Source organism: Buteo buteo, chromosome Z, assembly GCF_964188355.1.
Source record: "Buteo buteo chromosome Z, bButBut1.hap1.1, whole genome shotgun sequence".
NCBI lineage: Eukaryota > Metazoa > Chordata > Aves > Accipitriformes > Accipitridae > Buteo > Buteo buteo.
Window position 1 is genome coordinate 62,656,648 of NC_134204.1, and position 19,075 is coordinate 62,675,722.

General features: G+C 40.1%; 1 protein-coding gene across 9 annotated transcripts in view; it reads left to right on the forward strand.

The window, feature by feature from the left end:
* Nucleotides 1-19,075, forward strand: part of FER (FER tyrosine kinase) — a 196,501-nt gene that overhangs the window by 103,029 nt on the left and 74,397 nt on the right. The window lies entirely within an intron of this gene.

A 19,075-nucleotide genomic window follows, 5' to 3' on the forward strand; every position in this document is an offset into this window, starting at 1 on the left:
TGCTAACATTTTGTATATACATGTGAAAATCAAAGGATCAACTGTGTTCTGTAGTATTCTGGGTGTAAGTCATACCTTTATGTTGTAAAGCCCCACTTGTAAAAACTGGGGCTTTGCACTGTGGCTTTTCAGTGTCTTTATCAGATGTTAATGTAGCACAATAATAAAATCTTATAAGAATTGGGTAGGATTGCAGTAGTAAATTCCTTTTCTGCTGAAGTAACATCCTGGTTTTTTTATGGATTCTGACTGCTTCACCAGATATGGAATTCCAGTGTTCTGTAATAATTATTTTTTATAAACTTGTAAGTTTGTGTAGGTGTCTAATTATATTGTTCTTGTTGTTTTCACTAGTGCAGTCAGTGTGACTTTAATACAAATGTTTTGATTTTGCAGTATTTTTGTAGGATGTGGCTGACAAATATAAAACCTTACTTGAGCATAGGCTCTCCCACGTCAAAAAATACAGCACAGATTAAGAGTAAGTCTGTGCTCTTAAATACCTTTGTAGAATTAGAGTTACGCACAATGAGGTACTGTGAAGTAGGTTGTGATTGCCTCCAACTATTTTAGCCTCTGCCAGCGTAAGTAGAACAAAATGTTAAAAAGGAGTGAAATGTTGTAAAGAGGAACCAGGGAGAGTGGACCTCTATTGGTTATCAGTGAATTAAAAGTCAAAGCTACTGTAAATTTTAAAATAGTCATGAGATTGTAACTTTTTCCACAATGATACTGCAGCAGAAATTCATAGAGCATTTTTCCTCTCTCTAAGGAAAATAAGATAATTGGTGTGTTATCTTTATATGTGTTTTACCAGAGGTGAATAATAGCATATGGTCAGAAACATATTGTCCACACCTTGCAAATTATTCTGGAAGAAAGAAGAGACATTATTCCTTAGTGTTTTGAAACAACTTTTTATTTAGAGGCTCAAAAGAATGGCCAAGAAATGTTTCTAATTCTGATGATGAAGAGATGATTAATATGGACAAATTCTTTCTACAGATCAGCTAAAGACATACATAGTATGCAAGCTAGGCTTTTTGCTTTTCTTTTCCTTTTATAACGTGAACAGAACATAACAGGAAAACACAGCATTGTTGGCAAAGGTGCTAGTAAGAAATACAACATGCATTTTGATTCCATTTTATTTTTTCAGGCCTTCATCTTTGTATCTGACGTTGTATAGGTACTTAAACTTACTAAAAGAAAAGTCGTCTTAATTTAGCTACAGATTTTAAATGCAGATTTATGGTTTGGCATGGGTTTTTGTTGTTGTTGTTAATTAGGAATGTAATTTTATATAAGTTTTATCAATAAATATTTATGTTGAAATAGCTTACCCTGTGTGCAACATAAAAATCTGCCAGATGCTTAAGCAGCGTGTCATTGTGTTTCTACTTGGGCAGAGGAAAAGTCCTGAGCAGTTGTTTTTCCTGCCACTAGAGCTGTTAAAGTTGTTTCTTATAGTAAATTAATGCTTAGGTTGACATTGTTAAGGCTGAACCATTTTGGTATTAAATGCTTACTACCTCCCTCATGTAAGTAGATTAGTTTGTGTGGAGCTTCATGTGATTTCAGCAAATCAGGTGTCTGCTATAGTAGGTGGCTCCTTTGGAATTTGTACTGGTTTACATACATGTATCTTCACAGATTATCTCAGAACCACCTGAGGTTTCCACCAGTATATACTGGAAGAATAGAATAATGATAGTTACATGGCTTGCAAACTAAAAATGCTGGATATAAATTGGACCAGCAATTCCAGTATCTATATCACAAACATAACACGTTATTCAGAGCAAGTATGTTTTCTCTCGGGAAGATCACCCTAACCTAACGTAAAAAGATCCTGCAGTGCTTTGGAGCCAGCACATGTGTTCATGTGGAATGGTAGGATGTGCATGTGCTTCATGGATTCCCATCAAAGTAATTTCCAAGAAACTTGCATGGAAATTGATGGCATCACAGCAAACTTCTTTTTCTTGTGGATTTCCTGGGTAGGAGAGAATAAGAAAATAGATGTCTCTTCTTTCTATAGCTGCAAACTTTAGTGTACCTACACCTTCCATGGAGTTGCTAGCAAATATGTACCACTACTCTTTAGCATGTCATTGTGTTCTTTAGATGCAAACTGTCTTCTGTATTGACATATATGGAAGGAAACCTCATGAATATGTAGTTTTCACTTTTATACATGTGTGTGTGTTGCTGTGTGTAGAAGGGAGGTGGACTTACAGCTTGTCTGTTTTAAGCGTTATGAAGCATCTTACTCTTGAGTTAGATTTCATACACGGACCACCAAGAATAAACATATCTAAAGCTTACTACTAAAATAAACATTATGGTGATCAAAACATGTTTAGTAGTGTATGTTAAGACTGGAAGTTGTTTTCTCTATGTGTACCATATACGTCTGTTTGCTTCCATAACGGGCAGCCTAATGTTAAGCTTTAAACATGGAGCATGAAAGTAGGTCAAGTTGAAACTGAGTTTTGAAGTGAAGGAGTGTGTCCTGTTATTAACCACTCCAGACGTGGAATGATCTTGTGTAAATGTGGAAAACATCATAAAAATAATTGATTCTGTATTGACATGTCACAGTGGTAAATTTGTATTCATTTTTAGTGGTCCATTTAGTTTTGGGCTTTATTTTCCAGCAGGACTTTAAAGAACAGATTGATTCCTTTAGATGTTTATGTGTGTGTGTTTTATTTATTTTATTAAGAAAAGATAGTTGGATAATACAAACTGCAGGACAGACTTTTTAATTAAAGAATAGGAGTTTAAGGGTGTGAGTTATGCACAAATCTCTAGTGCATGTTGGTTTTTGGCATAGGGCAGATCATTTTTGGTAGAAGATTCCCTTGAGCTGGATTCCTATCTACAGTATTTTTCAGTAAGTGGAGCAAGTCATGGATGTACATGAAATACTTTAGGAGTCCTCCAACAAAAACCTCTATAAGCACAATTTATTCTTATCACAGCTATTCTGATTACGGTATGTATATGTTAAAATGTGCATATGTTACCATAGATTTTAAGAGGCTGTTTTAAAGAAACAGTCTTAACAAGCTTTGGAAGTTAAAGGTTATTGTATCTGATCCTGAGAGAAATTATTTGCTAGTAACTGGGGCTCTTGTCAGTGTACTGTCCATTGTGTGTCCATAAGGTTCCTCAGATGGTTGAGCTGTGGGGCTTTTTTGTCCTAGCCTTCTGTACATAGTGTGTATGCATGTCACCTTCCCCATGTTCTTTGCTTGGGGAATACTGGGTACATATGCTTTCCTTTCTTCGGTGTTCTTTCCAAACCTTTGGTTGCTGGAGTCTCCAATAGAGCAAAAAGTAAGCTGCAAGTAATATGTGTATAAGGATGCGAGAGCCCCCCCAAAAACTACCAGTAAATGTTGCTGTATAGTGTTTATTTTTATACCTGTTGCACTGCAAGTGATTTCAAAGTGAGTAGTTCAGTTGGAAATAGCTCTTGAATTCCTAAATAAATAGCTACTGTTTATGAGACAAAACAAGCTCTTCCATAAGTATCTACAATGACATAGGGCTTGTTACAGATGCATGTGGATCTCCAGGAGCTATCTTGTAGTTGCTGCCAAAAATACAATTACTCTTTCAGAATTGCTTGCACTTAAGTTTCTTGGCAGTTCATCACAGAGATATTATATTATTCTACAAGATCAAGCCACAAAAGAATTAAACTTATTTGGTGAAGCCCATTGTTTCTGACATTTCAGCTGTGGAGAAGCAAAGACTACACAAAGAAGAAGCTACATGCTAAGAAGGGTAGGGCTTTTCTTGCATTAGGTACATGTAATAGTGCCTGAATTCTCAAGAAGATGGATCTGTTTGAGAGGTATTTAAATGTTGGTTAAGGAGGAATTAAGGGGCCAAATTAGGTAGGACTTCAGAATGCCTTATTTACATAGTAAATACTGTATTTAGTGTACTATTTAGGGTAGTGCATGGATCTCATCATCAGTTCATAATGAAGTAACTGCTGTTACTATCTCTGTCTTTCAGTCAGTTGGAATCCTAAAATGGTTGCCAGTGATTTACATAGTGTATCCACTGTGATTACTAAGCTGAAGATCACCCCCAGAGGGTGGTGATCAGTGGCACAAGTCTAGCTGGAGGCCAGTGACTACTGGTGTACCCCACGGGTCAATAACTGGGTGCAATCCTGTTTAACATCTTCATTAATGAACTAGATGTTGGGGCAGAATGCACCCAAATTTGCTGATGACACGGAACTGGGAGGAGGGGCTGATAGACCAGAGGGTCCTCCTGCTGTCCAGAGGGACCTGAACAGGTTGGAGAAATGGGCTGACAGGAACCTCATGAAGTTCAACAAGAGGAAGTGCAAAGTCCTGCACCCGGGGAGGAACAACCCCAGGCACCAGTGCGTGCTGGGGGCTGCCCAACTGGAAAGCAGCTTTTCAGAAAAGACCTTGGGAGTCCTGGTGGACACCAAATTGAACACACAGCAGCAACATGCACTTGCAGCAAAGAAGGAAGAATCCTGGACTTCATTAAACAAAGTATTGCCAGCAAGTCAAGGAAGATGATCTGTCCCCTCTGCTCAGCGCTGGTGAGGCCACACCTGGAGTACTGTGTGCAGTGCTGGGCTCTCCAGTACAAGAGAGACATGGACGCTCTGGAGAGAATCCCATGAAGGGCCAGCAAGATGATGAAGGGACTGGAGCAGCTCTCGCATGAGGACAGGCTGAGGGAGCTGGGACTGTTCAGCCTGGAGAAGAGAAGGCTTGGGGGGATCTCATCAATGCATATAAACACCTGCAGGGAGGGTGCCAAGAGGACAGAGCCAGGCTCTTTTCAGTGGTGCCCAGTGACAGGACCAGAGGCAGTGGGCACAGACTGTGAGGGTGACTGAGCACTGGCATAGGTTTCCCAGAGAGGTGGTGGAGTCTCCCTCCTTGGAAGTATTCACAAGCCATCTGGACATGGCCCTGGGCACCCAGCTCCAGGTGGCCCTGCTTGAGCAGGGGCTTGGACCAGGTGACATCCAGAGGTCCTTGCAGACCTCAGCCATTCTGTGATTCTGTGAAGGCACATTGAAGGACTAGATCTGTGTGAGGGTAAGGTGCTTGTGAAATTTTAAACACTGCTTTCAATGGATTTCTCTTTACAAATGAACGAAGTAAAAAGGGTGATTCTTTCTAAGTTAGAGTGTTTTACAGAATGGCTGGCAGAAAAACTTGTAGACTTACAGTACTTTTCAAGTAACAAAAGCAAGGTAAAGAAGTTAAATGGTAGACATAGATGTTTTTCCCCTATCTCACTGTGTTCATGTTTTAAATTAAAAAGAATGAATAGTAAGTTTGTTTGCATAATTATAGGCCTGTTTGTTCAAAAGGAGTTCTGAGACATTGAGGAGGACACTGCATGATTAATTCTCAGACTTTTGCATTTTAGAAGAAGATACAAAAGATACAGTAGGGTGCAACAAAGAGTAGATTGCTGTAGACCACATAGGAAAATTTTGGTAAGCTAAAGTCATTAGTATTGGAGAAAAAAAAATATTTGCTGAATGCAGCATTCAGAAGAGTACATGAGTAATAATAGAAGCTCCTCATATTTAGCAGAGCCACTTGGTATGTGTGTACACTTTCCCTCTGTGTGTCCTTCATTGACTGGCTCTTTTTCTGCCACCAGAGATTTCCCAGCACTTTTGCTATTCTGAATAATGAGTTAGTGGTATGTGAGAAGCTAGCAATGTCTTGTTAAAGAACAATGTGTATCTGATGTAAAAATGCTTCATTTAAACTATTGGCATTTGTGTAATATTGTATGACTTCTGATTCAGAGCCATCATCTGTCTCGCTTGGAAAGCAGGCGGAGTTTGCTGGTACTCATGCTGAAAAAAAATCTCATAAATTCATAAATTAAGGCCGCAGTTTCATGTTATAGCTGAGTCAAGTGAACAGGTTGCTGGTGCCAGAAAGGTGTGTATGTGTGGGAGGGGTGGGTGTTCTCACTTCCTCTTCCTTTCTAAATGGCTTTGCCTTTTTCCTGCTCTTTCCCAATAACAAATTAAGCTAATAGTTTAATTCAAATTTTGCCAGGTTAATTCTATTCCATTTCAGTGGTTTTAACATGTTATTTGAAGACTATGAAAGCCACTGCAAGATGAGCAGATGTGGCTAGGAAGGGATAGGATGAAGGATCTTAGGCTTTTGTTTTGAACAGAATAATAACTTGGTGGAAGCTCTAATGTGGAACAGCAGCTTTGTGAAACGTATTCCATACTAACCACTATAATTTAGAAATTATTTTGGAAGGACTGTTGGATATATAAAGGAACATTCATGCAGAGAGTATACTGTAGTGTGTGGATGTTGCCAAAAGAATGAGTTAAATGTTTTATTTCCTGGGGAAAAGAAACCATCTAACTAGAAATGGCTGGATGTTTTGAAGTTAAGTCAGGATGGGACTAAGTATGTGGCTAAGTATCTCACATAGTTCAAGGAGACTCTCTTGGACATATTTATATTAATCTGTAGTCCCCCAACCCCAGCTGTGCATACCTCTTCCTGCACATGGGTGGAAGTAAAAATGTGTGCATATGTGAAAATATTTTAGCCTATTTTAACCATTTCAGTGTATTTATTTATGCATGCATAATATGACTGTGCCTTTGCATTCCTCTCTCTGAATCATACAGAATGTTTAAATGAAAAACTACGTTATCACACAGTTTTGTTTGCCTTTGAGCGTACAGAAGACTGTCACTGTTTTAGATGCTGTATCTGATAAAGGACAGATAATTTCTCTGTTTGCATATATTTGGTTAATAGCTGATTCAGAGTACTTTGGTTTGGGAGCTGAATTTACTGTATTAAATACAGAGGAATGTTATAAGTTTCCTTAATGTGTTTGAAATATAATGGTTTTGACATAAACTTGACTTTCCGGTATTAAGGATTTCACATTCTATGTCTTGTTCCTTCTCAGTTTTGGTTTTTTTTCTCCTTTATTTTTCTTTATTTCTTGTATTTTTCCTGAAAGATCCTTAGCATCTTTCTAGTCCTTTGATGAAGGGAAATACTGCACATCCTTCTCAAAAAAAGTGAAGAAAAATGGTTTTGTATGTTGACTTCTACAGTTATTTTGTCTATTGATCTTCAAGAAAGAATACTCGAAGAAAAGCCGTGCAGTTAATCTGAGGTCACTTCTGCAGTTTATATGCTGCTGCACAGTAGCTTTTGCAAATCTTAGTTCAACTCTCTTGGTTTATGGCCATTTAGAATTTGGCTTAGCAGAAAGGTTGAACTTCACAGTGGGTTTTTATGGAACAATAACAAGTCAGATGAAATAGTACTTTTTCCAAGGAGGTAAACCTACCTGCACTATTATTCTGTTATACAACTCACATTGAGTTTCATCCGGGTGGATTAATACAGTGGTGATAATAATGCAAAACAGCTTCTATAACAATTTTTACAGCTCATGAATCTTTATTCTGAAATAGTTTTAAAGAAGTTGTCAGTGGCATTTTTCAAACCCCTTCTTGTAAAACTCGCTTGTTCTTATGAAAAATCTTTTCCACTAGCTACCTTTATTTCTGTACTTAATCTGAAGGCCTTGAAACACATAGTTTATGATTCATGAAATTGATATGCACATTAGGTCTACTGGCATAGGTGGTGTCAAAAATAGTACTTCTCTAAGAAGATCGTTTCTCATTTCCACATTGATAGACCATTCCACTTGTACACAACTGTTAACTTTCTTGTTTTTTCTTTGGTTCATCAACTTCTGATAAGTGATATTTTAATACACCTGTGATGAAAAATTATCTGCAATTATGATTTTCTTAGCCATTAAAAAGAATCTTACTCTAATTATCCTTAATACTGAAAATGAAAGATTGACTTTCCATTTTTGTTGTTGTAGAAAAATTGCTCTTAGCTGCAGTAATTCATACTATTGATATTTTCTATTTCATTTGAAAGGAGAGCAAATACTACTTTCCAAGATACTTTTCTGAATACAACTTGAAGACACAGGCATAATGCATGTTTATGCACCATACTCATGAGATGCTGACAATATCCCTCTATTTTATGGGGGGTGTTAGAGGAATGCTAATGAAAAATTTACTGGGCTGGGGGAAAGGGGAGGGATATTTAGCCTTTTGGTAAATTCTCTATGCTGTGTTCAGATAGATACTTAGGTTGAGAAGTCTTATGTTTTCAGTTCTCTTAACGCAATATGTTTTGCTTTCGGTTGAGTCATTTTGGTGTTCCCTAAATCAACTAAGATTTCCAATTTCTAGAGGGTTTTAGCCTTTTTGCTTTCATTACTGTATTGGGTCTGGCTGAGATGGAGTTAATACTCCCCACAGCAGCCCTCATAGCACTGTGCCCTGCATCAGTAGCTAGAAAGGTGTTGATAGCACACCAGTGTTTTGGCTACTGCTGAGCAGTGCTGGCACAGCATCAAGGCTGTCTCCCCAACATTTTTGCCCTCCCCTCAATGGCAGGCTGGGGCAGGGCAAGATCTTGGGAGGGGACACAATCAGGACAGCTGACCTAAACTAACCAAACAGATATTCCATACCATATGACGTCAGCTCAGATATAAAAGCTAAGTAAAGGGAGACAGAGGGGGGGCATTTTGTCTTCCGGAGCAACCACTACGCGTACTGAAGCCCTGCTTCCCGAGAAGTGGCTAGACATCGCCTGCTGATGGGAAGTAGAGAATAACATCATTTGTTTTTTTTCTTTGCTTTTGCACGCGCGACCTTTGCTATCACTGTATTAAACTGTCCTTATCTTGACCCACGAGCCTTCTGTTATATTTTCTTCCCCCCCAGCTGAGGAGGGGGAGTGATAGAGCGGCTTTGGTGGGCACCTGGCATCCAACCAGGGTCAACCCACCACAGTCCTTTTTGGCGCCCAATGTGGGGCTCGACAACGGCAGTTTTGCATTAAGCGTTCTATAGCTAGTTATTAAGTGGCAAGCTCCTGTGCAGGTCACCGAGCTTGTTAGCTGCTTGCGTATCTCTAGCTTGCTGAGTTTGGGAACATGTTAATGCAAATAATGGCTGCGTGCTTTGTCCTGGCACTGATGGCTCTGTTGTGCTGTGGGAGCTATCTTGTGGGGAGAACGAAGGAACGTGGGAACGTGCTAATACAAATAATGTCTATGTGTTTTGTCCTGGCGCTGATGGCTTTACTGTGTTGTGGGAGCTATCTTGTGGAGGAGATGAGAGAACACATCTCCCTCTCCCTACCAGGCATTGATGTGAATGGTTTTATTATGCAGGCTCCCGAGGTCCTTGTTCACCCTTATGTGAGCTGTTTAATACTAATAATTAATACTGGTGGCATATTATGGGTATTGTGGAATCTGGTCTCATCCTGGTATAAGAGAAGGCAAGTTTTAGGTGAGGCAATACTGAAATGTGCCCTCAAGCGACCGGTCCCTGGGTGGCAGGGTATATGGAAGGATTTGGGCAGATTCCTAGGACAGTTATCACCTCCCATAACCTGGGACTTTACATCTGAACAGGCAAGTAACCCTGGCAAACTGACACGCCACCTGATAGAAGGGTGCCTTGCTTATCCCAATGAAAACCAGCAGCTTCTTGCACTGTACTGGGGCCTGGCCTATGCCTACCGAGCCATAGTTCAACACTGTCAGAGGACCATGGTTGAGGCAGGGACCCAGACTGTATCTGAGGACACCATGCTCGAGATAGGGACCCAAACAACAACAACTACATCTACTGTTAAGATGAAAGCAGTGGCAGACTTTGCCATAGATCCTACCTTCGTTAGTGTGATGGCATCTGGATTTATGATTTTAATGTGGTCTCAACTAGCTAAAGTAATGTGACAGAGAACATGAGGTAAGTAGATAACAGTGATGATAACATAGAAGTCTTATTTACTCATACTGCGATGGAACCTTATCAGGATTTGTTCACTCTTCCTCTTTTACAAGTCTTGCTTTGGAGTCTGGGTAAGAATCTTGGTTTTGTTTGATCAAACTCTGACACTGAATACAAGGACAGGTGGCATTTTCATTTTATCCCTTTTTCTCTCTCCTATTAGAAATGGTAGGATTTTAAAAACCAAGTGTTTAAGCTGAGGCTCATAAATTCTTATCTAATTCCCCAAATGTCTGTTTTTAAAATGTTTAGTATCTAATTGCCCTACTGCTGGTTGTTAATTTGAAAAAGTACCATTTTAGAGTTCTTCATGATTGAAATTGTTAACAAAAATTATAGAAAAATAATGCTAGGGGAATTTGAGCACCAAGTATTCGTTCTGGGTTATGTTTTCCATTTTATTGAAAGCTGTTATAATTTACTGCAACTAATTTGTAAGCCTTCTTCCTGGCATAATAATTTGTGATTTCTTTCATGTGGTTTTTGCTAATGAAGGGAGATAGGCAGGAGGAAAACTGCACTTCAGACTTGAGCTTACATGCTTGGAAGAAATTTAGGCTAATAGTGATAACATTTCAGTCTCATAGCTCAGAAAAAATAAAATGAGGTTGCATCTTGTACAGTGGCCATCTGCTGTTCACACTGTGGCCTCAGTGGCCTTGCACACAACTCCAGTACCTGCATCTCCACTGAAGAAAGGACCGAGGCACAATTGATGCCCTGCTGATTGCTCAAGGCTGGAAACTTATCTTGGTCCAGGGAACCATGAAACTTACTAACATCTTCTCATGTCTGGAATACTTTATTTTACAAATAAAAACAGAAAATTCTGATTATTTTTGAAGTATTCTTTTTCTCAGTTGAAGGTTTTATTTGTTTAATTACTGGTTTGTTGGGGGGGGGGGTGTAAGTTACAGTTAACTCTTGAAATAACTCTCCTCTTTGAAAATGCTTATCTTTGTTGAAAACAAACAAGTATCCTGGATAGCTGCAGAAAGTCTGCAAAGGTACTCATTACCAAACTTCTGTTTATATAAAGCTTCAGTATGGTGACTGTTGGCTAGTACCTGACCATTGGGGAAGGGTAGCAGTGTTGAGGCTGACCAAGTTCTCCACTGTGTGAACTGCCCAGCTGACAACTTTTTTCTCAGTGTTTGGCCAACTGATCTAGCAGTATCTCCAAAGGTTAGATACAGTAATAGGACTCCAAACATGTTATTAGTAAACAGCTAGCTCAGTAAGGGCCCTGAGAGCATGCTCCCTCCTGGCCAGGGCTCCGGACCAACATGGTATGATAATGCAGCTGCTGCCCCTTCCAGCCAGTGACTTTGAGGTGAGGGCCCCAGGCAGGGCCGAACCCCGTCCCACGGGAGCCGCTTTCGGCTGCGGCTTTACTGCTCAGCCGCAGCCAAGCCCCGGCTCCTGCTGCCTCGCAGCCCTGCCTGTGCCTGGCCGCACGCCCCCTTCGCCCGCTCCTGGGCCCTGACCGCGGGCCGGCTTGTCACTACGAACCTGCCCACCGGCCCTGGGGCTGTGTCTGATGCTGGTTCCCCTCGCTGGCCTTCACCCTGGCCCCAATCAACAGGCTGACTTCCCAGCTTGACCCTGGACCCGCTTTATCTCTGCAGACTTGGCTGATCTGTACTTGGGGCTGCCCCCCTGGCCTGCCCTGCTCCCTCATGGAGGGCAGTGGGGGGCGTCCTGGCTGGCGAGCCTCAGCCCTGCTGGCCAAGGGTCCCCTGCGGATGCTCAGCCCCAGGGAGCAATCAGCCCTCACTACACAGTGTCGGTCCAGCTGCCCAATAACTAATGAGGAAGAATAAGCAGGGAACAGTAACACCATTGAACAAATCAGGTGGGAGGATGTTGCTTCAGAAGACAGTAATGCCTTTCCCAGCCAGGGAACAAGGAACCCCTTTCCCTGCTGTGGAAACAACTGTGTACTAACTGGAGCAGTCTCAGTAGGGTTCTTGCTCGTCTTTCATTTTCCTCCCAAGAAGTGTCCACCTTGAGGTGGTTCCTTCCTATCCTTTATGTGTCTTGTCATTCCCCTGGTATTCTTCCATAGAGAATCTTGAAAGCATGCTTTTGCCAAGTAACTCCTCATGTCTGATAAAGGGTTATCTCCCAAGAGGCACTGAAGCTCTATCTGAGCTGAGCTAAGTTAGTTACTGTGCTTGGCTAAGAAGTATGGCATTGATATAATTCAGTTTCCCCTCCTGGGGGAAACCAGAGGACATAAATAAAGTAGAACGTGGTAAAGTTTTTGGATTTCATAAGTAATTCCATTTGGAAATAAGGTATATCATTAAGATAACAAACACATGTGCTCAAGCACTGATTTCTGTAAGTGGATTTGTCTGAAGTGCTTAGTCTGTGGTCCAAGATTAACGATAGAAAAATCTGAACAAGCATGGGGTAAAGAGAAATTTGTAGTGGTATTACAAGAAGATGGCTACATCATAAGCAGGTTCCTTCTGGGGGGAATAGTAATGGCATTAATAATCTCAAGAGTTCTGTCCTCCTGTCTCATTCAGATTAGTTTATGATTAGGTATGGAAATGTGGTGGATTTGCTCTATTTGATTTAGAAGCAACTCTGTTGAAATGAAAATTCTGAGACTTGGACTAATGGGCATTACAATGTCTGTTTACCTACACTAAAGATTATTTTTTATTTCCCATTTTGCTGTCACATTTCTTTTGTAACTTTCAGTATCTTTTGCATGCATGATTAATCTGTAGAGTAATAACATTTAACAACTGGAGAAATACTTGCATTCTATTCACAATCAGAATTAAGCACTTACAGAAGATCATGAAGTTTATGATCACACAGAAAAAAGACATGACTTTATTTCTAACTTTTGTTTATGATATGCTGCTATGCATCCATTCCTTTGTGTGCTTAATTGATTTATTTAATTATTGGCAGCTATCCAAAAATATTGAATGATGACATATGCAACTCAGTGCAATTTGAACAAAATTAGTGAGACAACATACTTGCAGTAGAAACAGTCTTGTCCTTGTTACTGTCCACCTTGCCGTGCTGTTCAGATTATAGTTTATTAATTAAAGGTAATTATCTGAACAGTGACATTGTGATTTGAAACAGTATTTAAATGGATATCTAACACTTTTCAAATTAGAAAATTGGGTTTGTTTCTTTCTTAATGCCAGAATTGTACACTGGTATGATATAGATGACAGCATCTCTTCTCTTAGATTCTTTTTTACTGTCTGCTGAAGAACCTACTTTGGTGCAGTTTAACAGGGGTTATATCACTCCACAAGTGCCTTAAAATACTAGATAAAACAGTAATGCACGTGAAGGTCCAGCCTTTTTTAACTTAATAGTTCTACTTGAAATGCTTTCTTCAACTTGACTAGTGCTGTGGGACAGAGGGACCATCTGCAGCTTCAGAGTTGAATTCACAGACAGACTTAGGGACCATAGTTGAAAGAGCTTCACTACCATCACAAAACCAAAGCCCCGAGTTGGGTTTCCAGCCTCTCTTCTCAATGCACGAGGAGTTATGTACTTTAGGAGGAAATTACAGTCTTAGGAGAAAATTACAGGCTTAGCTAGTGCTAGGGCTTAGGCACTTCTCTCTGCAGAGGGTTTATAGTGTTAAATGTGTCCTGCAGCACCTGAACTTTTTCTCCTCTTTCAAAAAGTAATCTCAAGTGAATTCATTTCCTTTTCAAACAGAGAAATGGAATGTAGTATGAAGGCTGCCATCTTTTTGTCCAGAAGCTCAATGATAACGCACAAAGTGAAGGCTATATAAGAGGCAGGGTAAGGAGGGGAGGAAAGTTGTGTTTTGGTACTTCCTAGTGTGAAAAAAATTACCGTTTTCATAGTCCTTAAGGCTTTCACTAAACCTGAGAGAGAGAAACCAGGAGGAGGGAGTGTAACAGAAAAGCTTATGGGTGAGGGAAGAGAAATTAGATAGATAGATAGAAGTTCTGGGTTACAATTTCTGTTCTGTTAGTAGTGTTACAGTATGTATCTTCTGCTAATCTCACATGGATTGTCAGCCAAATATCCCTGGTGTCAGGTTCCATTGTAACTGCACAAGTTAAAAGACTAAATGAATGATGAGAAGTACGATCAAAAAGAATGCAGTATGCCAAGAGTTGCCTCATTTTCTTTAGCTGTCTGCTTTTGAGGTCTGTGCAGGTGGTGCCTGATGAGTAGGGAAAGAACAGTTTTGAAGAGATTCCAGCTAGAGGCAGAAAGAATCACTGAAGCAGCACCTGCCTCCTTTTCAGTCTGCTGGCTCAGCCGGGTAGCCACAGGAGTGACACATATGATGAGTCTTCTAAATTTAAGATGTATTTTGTATACCTGCAAAAGTAATTAAAGATTTCCATTCACAGAAAACTGTCATAACAGCAAACTGTCAATTTATGTACCATTGAGATGAATATTCACTTATTGATACCTTGTGAAGCTGATATTAGTGGGGCAGCACAATTTACATATGCTCATCAATAAAGATTTCTTTTCTAAACCAACAACAAGAACTTCAGTAACAAAGCTGATCAGACTTTGAATAATCCTTTGGTTGTGAAAAACCTGGCAGAACCATGATAATTTAATGAACAGGTTACACTAGTTTAATAAATGACTGAAAGTTTCCATAAAGAGAAGAGTACAGGCAGTGATTAATGTATTGATACAGTGATAACAAATCCTTCAACAGATCATTTGATTCCAGTTTATGGTGCCATTTTCTTTAATTAGTCCTCTGAAGGATTATGCATTAGATTTTGTCTTCATAAACAAGCCTCTGAAATGCCATGTTGTCAATATTTTCAAAAAGTCATTCACTGAAGTACTGAATCCTTGGAATTAAGTGGTAAAAAATCCATTAAATTTTAATTCTATAACTTTTTCGCTTTTACAGCACTTAGTTCAATGTTTGAAACCATTGTGTTAATAACTCTAAGTAGTCATTTTTGTGGGTTTTTTCTTTACAGCTTTCATTGCAAATTGTTTTCTTAAACTTGAGTTTTACTGGTAGGGAAAGTGTGCAGTTTGATGGCACTTTCTACCTGTTTGTAGTGTAACAGCTTCTGAATGAGGCATCCCATCGACAAAAAAATACCTAGAAAATCTTCAATTAACAGAACATTTACGATTTTTAGCAAAATCAAAAGGAGGAGATGAAGGACATATCTTACTTACGATGTCTGATCAGTGAGGCAGTAGTTTAATCAAGAATCTTGTTTGTAGGAGAAGAATCAATTGATGGTTATTGAGAATTTCCTCACAAGTCTCCCAGTGCCCCACCCAGGGAAAAGGAATGGCAAAGCGTGGATCCCATCATACAACATGGTGGTGTGGTACAGGAATTCATGTGATGGGGCTGACCAGAATTGTGTGCTGGAAGTTAGGTTGAATAAAGGCATTCATAGAGTCTCTAGAATGTACATTGAGCACAGCTTGCAAGAGCAATGGTCTGTGTGATTTTGTGACATTATATGTGAGAAAAAAAGCATAAAAATGGCACCACCACCCCTTTTTTTTTCTGTGCTGCATTCATGTCAGTCAAAAAATGTGGAGGATAGTAATGAGTAGACACCTTCCCAGCAAGCTGCACTGTGCAGCATAATTCTTCTGTAGTCCTTTCATTCTTTCAGTTACCCAGCACCTCTCTGGATTACCTGCTGAATGGTTTTCTGCTTGCAAAAAGAGGGAGACATAGTCAGTACAAGCCTCCACCTTCCTTAGGAGTTGACAGCAGACTTTACTGGTTGTGTAGGTGAAATGAAATAGTGCTGATTCACAGTGCTGCCTGTTAAAGATTTAGCCCCCATCTGAAGAAGAATAATTTTCACAGTTTGGAAAATATATATATGTATTTCACCTTCTTTTAAGATGATCTCAAGCTTTATCTTACAAAAAGGTCCTTTATGAAGCATTGTATTCAGGTTGTACTTATTGTTCTGTACTAGAGATGTAGAATTCAGTCATAGCAGGGGACAGATAGGTATGATTTTTAAAATGGCTTTCTTACCTAGGGAGTCAAAATTTCCCTTTTTTATTATCTTTATCACTAATAACTAAAAATAATATTATATATTCTATATTTTCTTTTAAATTTGAAAATGTGTTAAAGGCAGTGATGACTGTTGCAATGCCTTCTGTTAGGAATCACTCTTCGGCAGAAAATTTTTTCATGTAATACCTGGTTCTCAGCAGTTAACAGGGCTTGACCTGGCAAATTTCAGGCAAGTTGCTCCTATAACAAGAGAGCAAATTCCCAGCACAACGTCCTTGCTGCTAAATTGGAGAGAGATGGGTTTGATGGATAGGGAATAGGCTGGATGGATACATCCAAAGAATTATAGTCAATGGCTCAATGCCCAAATGGAGATCAGTAACGAGTGGTGTCCCCTCAGGGGTCTGTATTGGGGCTGGTAGTGTTTGATATCGTTATTAATGACATAGTGGGATTGAGTGCACTCAGCAAGTTTGCAAATGACACCAAACTGAGTGGTGCAGTTGATACTCTAGACAGAAGGTATGCCATCTAGAGGGACCTAGATGGACCTTAACAGACTTGAGGAGAAGGCCCATGTGAACCTCATGAAGGTCAACAAGACCAAGTGCAAGGTCCTGTGCCTGCATTGGGCCAATGCCCAGTATCAAGACAGACTGGGGGTTGAAGGGATTGAGAGCAGCCCTGTAGAGAAGGACTTGGGGGTACTGGTGGATGAAAAATTGGGCATGAGCCAGCAATGTGTGTTTGCAGCCCAGAAAGCCAACCGTATCCTGGGTTGCATCAAAAGAAGTGTGGCCAGCAGGGTGAGGGAGGTGGTTCTGCCCCTCTACTCTGCTTTCATGAGACCCCTCCCTGGAGCACCGTGTCCAGGTCTGGTATCCCCAGTGCAAGACAGACATGGACCTGTTAGAACAGGTCCAGAGGAGGGTCACAAAAATTATCAGAGGGCTGGCACACCTCTGCTATTGAAGACGGGCTGAGAGAGTTGGGGTTGTTCACCTTGAAGAAGTGAAAGCCTTAAGGAGACCTTATTGTAGTCTTTCAATATTTAAAGGGGACTTACAAGAAAGACAGAGAGAGACTTCTTGCCACGGCCTATAGTGAAAGGACAAGGGGAAACAGTTTTAAACTGAATTAGGGTAGGTTTAGATGGGATACAAGGAAGAAATTTTTTACAGTGTGGGTGGCGAGACCCTGGACAGGTTGCCCAGGGAAGTTGTGGATGCCCCATCATTGGAAGTGTTCAAGGTCAGGATGGATGGGGTTTTGAGCAACCTGGTCTAGTGAAAGATGTCCCTGCCCATGGCAGGGGGGTTGGACTAGATGATCTTTAAAGGTCTCTTCTAACCCAAACCATTCTCTGAGTCTGTGGTCTATGGAAATAGAATAGTTTTTCTCTGTCTTTGAATCACAGTCTCATTTAGGTTGGAAGTGTATTCTTGAGATTCTCTAGTGCAACCCCACTACTCAGGCAGGTTCAACTACTGTGGGTTTCCCAGGACTGTGTCCAGTTGAGGTTTGAATGTCTCCACAGATGAAGACTCCGAAATCTCTCTGGGTAATCTGTTCTGGTGTTTGACCACCCCCTCACTAAAAATATGTTTCCTCATGTTCAGAACAAATTTCCTGTTTTCTGGTTTGTGCCCATTGCCTCTTGTCCTGTCACTGAGCACCACTGAGAAAACTCTGGCTCCCTTTTCTTCATTCCCTGCCATGAGCTATTTCTACACGTTGTAAAGATCCCATTTTGCACCAGGAGGTGCTCTTATGATCCCAGTATGAAAGGCACTCAGATTCTGTAAGGTATCATTTAAAATACTGTCTATTAGAGCTAACACTGTAAGGAGAGAATAGTATAGGCAGTCTTGCATCCCTTTAGACAGTGGGAGCCCCAGGTGGTGTAGCATTGAATGGGCCACTGATCCACATGCAGCATGCGGGGCAGTCCCTGCCTGTAGCAGAGATTCTCACATTTTGGTCATTCGAGCTATAACAGAACTTTCTTCCGAGGAAACAACTCTGTTCGTTATTTCTACTGGCAAACAGAAAGGATGTCCACATGAGAACTTCTCAGAGCACTTGCAGATAAAGGCAAGGCCACGCAAGTGGCGTAGTCGCTGGTACCCCGTGGGAGCTGCCTGAGGGCTCTGTTGCCATGTGCTGCCCGAGTTCATCCTGCAGCCAAGGGAGTTTTGCCACGCAACCCAGGCTTGGGCTCACTCCAGTTCGCTGTTGTGTGGATCACTAACACTTTGAGGTACAACAGTCTTCCATTGAGGATCACTGCAGGTCCTCCATGGTCCAGAAAACCTGGTAATCTGATTTATTAGGTGTACTTCAAAGCCAGTGTGCTTGGCTTGGTTTTCTGTGAGCTTTAATGAAAAGTTATTTAATGAGTTGGCATGTGCTTGTTTAGATATTTGCCTTTTTTATTTAGTAATAAACAATGTTTAGGACCTTACCACTAACATGAGGAGCAGTAATAGTGTTTGTGAGGTAATAGATAGATGAGGTGCTAACAGAGAAATGGGAAAATAGTAAATATGGGTTAGACATGAAATATCCTACTTGTAACATTTTAGCTAAGTATTTATTAAATATGTCTGTGTAGCAAGGAGTTATAATTATTTTTTATATGTCTTTAGGCTGTCGCTCAGTATTTGTAGTGTTGGTCATCAACACTGAACAGATACTTTAACTGGCATTTGTTACTTTTTTTTTTCAAGTAGTTGCCTGTAATATTTTAAACTACCACACAAGATGTAAAAGATGCAAATATGTGTCTTGTTAATAAGTAGAAAAATGAGTTCTTTTTCATGTACACTGAGGAGAAAAATGTTTTTTTTGATCTAGCAATAAGTTATTTCATATAGTAAAATTAAGTTTTCTTATCTGATTTTGACTCAGGTAATTGTTAAAAACAGAGTGCTAGATATCATTTCCAGAGCTTGTGTGAAAATTTGCATAGTGCTGTATTTACATACATGCTGTCATGTTGTAGGCTTAATCTTCTGATAGAAATTTGCTATATGGTATATTCGATATTTTATTGTATAGAAAGTTTTTTAAACTCTGTTTTATAAACACTTAGATTTAAAACTTCCTGGCATGCTTTTGATTGAGCGATC